At 43.7% G+C, this 4,702-nt stretch overlaps 1 pseudogene; it reads right to left on the bottom strand.

Annotated features, from left to right (window-relative positions):
* Nucleotides 1–472: 472 nt before the first annotated feature.
* Nucleotides 473–2,865, bottom strand: LOC140221815 (protein FAR1-RELATED SEQUENCE 5-like; annotated as a pseudogene).
* Between the last annotated feature and the right edge of the window lie 1,837 nt (nucleotides 2,866–4,702).

Genomic DNA, 4,702 nt, shown 5'->3' on the forward strand with positions numbered 1-4,702 from the left:
ACTGGATAAACAATGTATGTTGTACTTGTGCTTGAATGGAGTCATGCTGCAGGGTGAGAGGAGTATTATCAGTTCAAGGGCAGTGCTTAGCTGAAACATGGCAACTATTTTTAGTAAAATCTAGACATGATGTGTGTTTAGTCTCCTGTAAAATCTTGGCATTGTGTACCAAGGAAATCAATTTCACGGGCCCTGTACTCTTTCTTAGAGTCTGCCATTACCTTAGCAAGCTGGCCAAGTATAACAAAACAAAGTAGAAATTTAGGTACAAATAACTCAATATCATGATGCAGCAGACCACAAATCCTCTTCATCTACAGAAGTATATTGATGGTGATTGGAACTTTAAAGCAATTGCTTCATTTTGAGATTTAGGTACAGAATTATTGAATGTCTGGGCAAAGAAAGTAACAAGTACATCCATCTCACTTTGAAAAAATTGAACATCAAGGAACTCACCGCTCACTCATATCTAAACCTCATCCCCTACTTGTTTGGGCATACCAACATTGTTTGGGCAAGTGCGTGCATCATGATCCCCTACTTGCTTACATTTTCCACACTTCCGTTTACTTTTACCCTTGCTTGCAACCTTCATCTCCTTGCTCTTCTTAATTCTTTTGCATCTCCCTTTGGACTTGATATCATTTGGTGGATGTATATCGACTTGATTTGGAATTTTACTACCAAGAAAAGATTCATACTCATCCTATTTATTAACGATCGTAGCAGGTGTGATCTTTTGAAGAGGTTCTACTAGGTTGGATAAACTAGAAAATAAAAGGTCCATCCCTTATTCAGAGTTCTTGGCCATCTGGATGAGATCTTCAAACCGGTTCCGTGAATCTGAAATCTTTTTCCGTATTGCCACCTCCATAGGATCTTCAGGCTTTTCATCTAGCAGGTTACCTTCTTGATCAAAGAATAGTTCCCTGTAAAATTGAATATCTGATCAAGACTATTGTACAAAACAACCTTAGAAAAAAAAATCATACAATACAAACCTTTTACATCTTTTCTCCCATCTCTTCATAATATAAATTGAAGGCACCTCATTTTGCTTCTCGGCTCTAAGCACTTATATTATATGACGGCACGGGATACCGTAGGACTCGTATAATTTACAGGAGCACCTACCAAACATGTCTGACTTGTTCAACTGAACCACTCGCTCTTTTCCAAACATGTCTGACTTGTTCAAAATTGTCAACTGATGGTGACAATTTTTATATCTTCACACTCTGTAATGCCTTGAATAATGCAATGGTCTCTTGCAGCTAGGACTTGTTCCCGAAATTTACTGAAAACTTCATGTGTATATATCACACTACATTGCTTCTCCATGGCCCATGGTGTCATCATTTTAGGAGTCCTCTAAAGACTTGCATTGTCGGCCTTTAACTCCTCTTGGCGCTGACACTCCAAAGCTGTGTCAAACCTTAGCCAAAACTCAACAAAGGTCAATTTTCGATGAATGAAACGATTAAAAAAAGAATTTGCACTCTCCGATCGTGACGTAGTCCTAAGTATTCCTGCTAGAGGTATGTCCATAAAGTGTGCCGGAATCCATGGTTGACGCATGGCAAACTTTGGGGAAAACCAATCATTTCCCATGAGTCCAAAATCTGTTATGATAGAATTCCACTGTGACTCAAAATCATCTGCAGTCTTGGAGCCCCAAACATACATGTGTAGTCTATCCCAGAACTATTCATCCTCTCTTATAGAGGGCCCGACCTTCTCAGGTACCTTTTCCATAATATGCCATGCAAAGTCTGTGAGTTGTATCCGGTAGAATCTGAGCAATAGCAGCCTTCATGCTCGCATCTTCATCTGTTATGATTAGATGAGGTGGTACTCCATGCATAGCCTTTAGAAATGTGTTAAACAACCATTCATATGACTCGATCCTTTCATTTGCCAAGAATGCTTCCCCTAGGAAAATACTTTGCAAGTGATGATTGACTCCAGTAAATGGCACAAAAATCATGTTATACTGGTTAGTGGTGTATGTTGAATCTACAGAAACCACATCACCAAAAACACTATAGTTTTTCCTGCATAAGGCATCTGCCCAAAACACACGAAAAGGTCGTCCTTGTTCATCCACCATAAAGTCATAAAGAAGGCAGGATTTACTTCCTTCTTTTGCTCAAGTTGTGCCACAAACATTTGTGCATCCCCATCTTTGATTTTGCTCCTGAGGTCACGGTAATAGTTTTGCAAATCTCTCAGCGTGCACCCAACATTCTGAAACCCACCCTCACTGACATGGAGAAGTCTATATGCCTGTGAGGTGCCAATGCTAGCCTTGTGACAACTGAACAAGGTACTCTTTGCCCTCTCACTAACATTACGGTTGGATCTTAGCAAATGCCTCTTATCTGGTGACACAAAACCATGGTTGTGCTCCTCAACCATTGAAGCTATCCGATACTTCTTATCACTGCCAAGCTTGACAACAATATATGCCTCACAACCACATCTGGTTTCCATCACATTATGTGTCTTTCTCTTTTTTCCGGATTCGTCAATAACATTTTTTATGTTCTCCTTTCTGTACCCTTCCCTTGAACAATAATACCGCTTGAATAATATATCATCATTTTGTTTCTTGTGCTGACCAACACGAATAGAGAAACCAGCTTCATGTGCATACGATTTATAAAATTTCTCCACATCTGTAAGTGTATCAAACATCATTCCAACCACAGGCTTCAAATGATCCATGGCGGCGGCCTCAAAACTTCTTCCTGTAAGTCCTACGGCGACGGGATCAATGGCGATGGCTTCAGAGAGGGCGTCGTTCCCTGCCCATGGCTGTTGCAGCTCTTGCTGCTGTTGGCTGTTGCCGTCGTTCTGCATCGTTGCTCCGTCCGAGTACATTCTCTACCAATTAGATTGACAGAACTTGCAATCAAACGAAAAGGAAACCGAGCCACGAAAACGAAAACAAACAGAAAGGTCACCAAAAGGAACTCACACACGCCGGAGCCGCGCAGGACCTCGCAGATGGCCGGGCGCACGCAAAAACAAACTCGGCGAGCACACCAGGCCGGGCAATGGGAACAGTCACTCTCCACCACGTCCATGTCGAAGCCCAGGCGCTGCTGCTGCTCTCCCACGCGTACGTCCCTGCAACGCGAGCCATGATGAGTGTGCTCAGTGGTCACACGATTGAACTGCTACCATGTGCATCGAACACAGGCAGATGAACATTAACGTACCGATGGTTGGGATGGTGAAGGGGTGCCAGTACGGTGCTGGTCTTGATGATCTTCTGGACGTCCTCCAGGAGGATATGGTCTTGATGATCTTCTGGACATACGTCCTCCAGGAGGATCTTGGCCAAGGCCGGCGAGTGGTATTCCTCGTTCCGGCGACTCGCACTCCTAGCGGAAGGTTCTGGTGGGCACACGGGCCGGCGGTGGAAGGTTCTGACACTCGTTTGGGGATCACGCCGGGGGCGGCGCATGGGCGGTGGAAGGTCTGGCAGTGCGTGGCTCGCTCGATCGCGATGATCGTGCAGCCGCCTGGCGGACGTGCAGCGCTTCGTCAGGGTATTTTTTTTGGAAAAAAGGGCCGGCAGTGGGGGGGTTTAAGTGTAAAAAATACCCACCTCTCACCGGATCCGTTGGATTAGAATCCTATGGCCCTGATTGCTAGTTTCCAAGTTTCCACAGGTTGCTTGGTTTCCACATGATATGGTGCCTTCTATTATCCCCATATCATTTTGAACTATTTCCTGGTGCCATGATTTAATAGAAGGGAGAGGCCATAAGTATTCAGGGGACTGCCTGGGCCACCTCAGATCTTGAGTCCCCCGGGCATCACAAAAAAATGAGGCCCAATGTTGCAGAAATGACAAATAACCAAATTAATCTGTAACAAATATATTTATGCTCAGCGTCCTAAAAAAAGTATTTTGGCCATATACTATGCACACAAACCATAACGGGTCAAACTTAAATTTTATATAGGTCATATTTGACATAGGTCATTCATTCACCAAAATTATAACGCAAACAAAATAAATTAATGACGTAGGTGTTCATTTGAACATCTGGCACGGGACTACTCGTCAGGAGAAGGGTGGAATTACACTAACATGGAAGTCTTCAGATTCGAATATAGGTTGTTATTGTAGCTAGACATCAAAAGGAGTTTATATGGTTTAGTTGCTGTATTCAAATAAATAAATAACACTGCTAGAATTATCAGATTTTTATTACGCAGACAAAAACTAATGCTGCAGAAAAATAAACTCTCAAAACAGGCCCGCGTGAATGCATGGGTAGCCGAGTAGTCTTATATAAACTTCAGTGGACAATTCATAGTACTCGATGGTAGGACGCTTGAAGCACAGAGAGAGATAGAGCAAGGCATAAACATATGAGGTGACCAATGATAATGAGATGCATCAGGAAACATGCAAGTCCACAGAAAATCAGCGCTGCACCAACCTTCTTCTTCCTCGTCTCCTATGGCTGCGGATAGAGCCATTGCGGCAGTGCGATCTCATTATGTGAGCTCCAGCATGGCGTCGCCACAAAGGGAAACCCGCAAGGGCGTATTCTAGCATGACAGGGTGCATCCTGATGCGTAGAGGTGAGATCGAGACGTGGAGCAGAACAGCAAGGAGGCCGCAGACGCCACTGTGGCGGCAGACGCCAAGCCTAACTTGTTATCCTCTTCTCCTTAG

The sequence above is a fragment of the Setaria viridis genome, chromosome 2, assembly GCF_005286985.2.
Source record: "Setaria viridis chromosome 2, Setaria_viridis_v4.0, whole genome shotgun sequence".
NCBI lineage: Eukaryota > Viridiplantae > Streptophyta > Magnoliopsida > Poales > Poaceae > Setaria > Setaria viridis.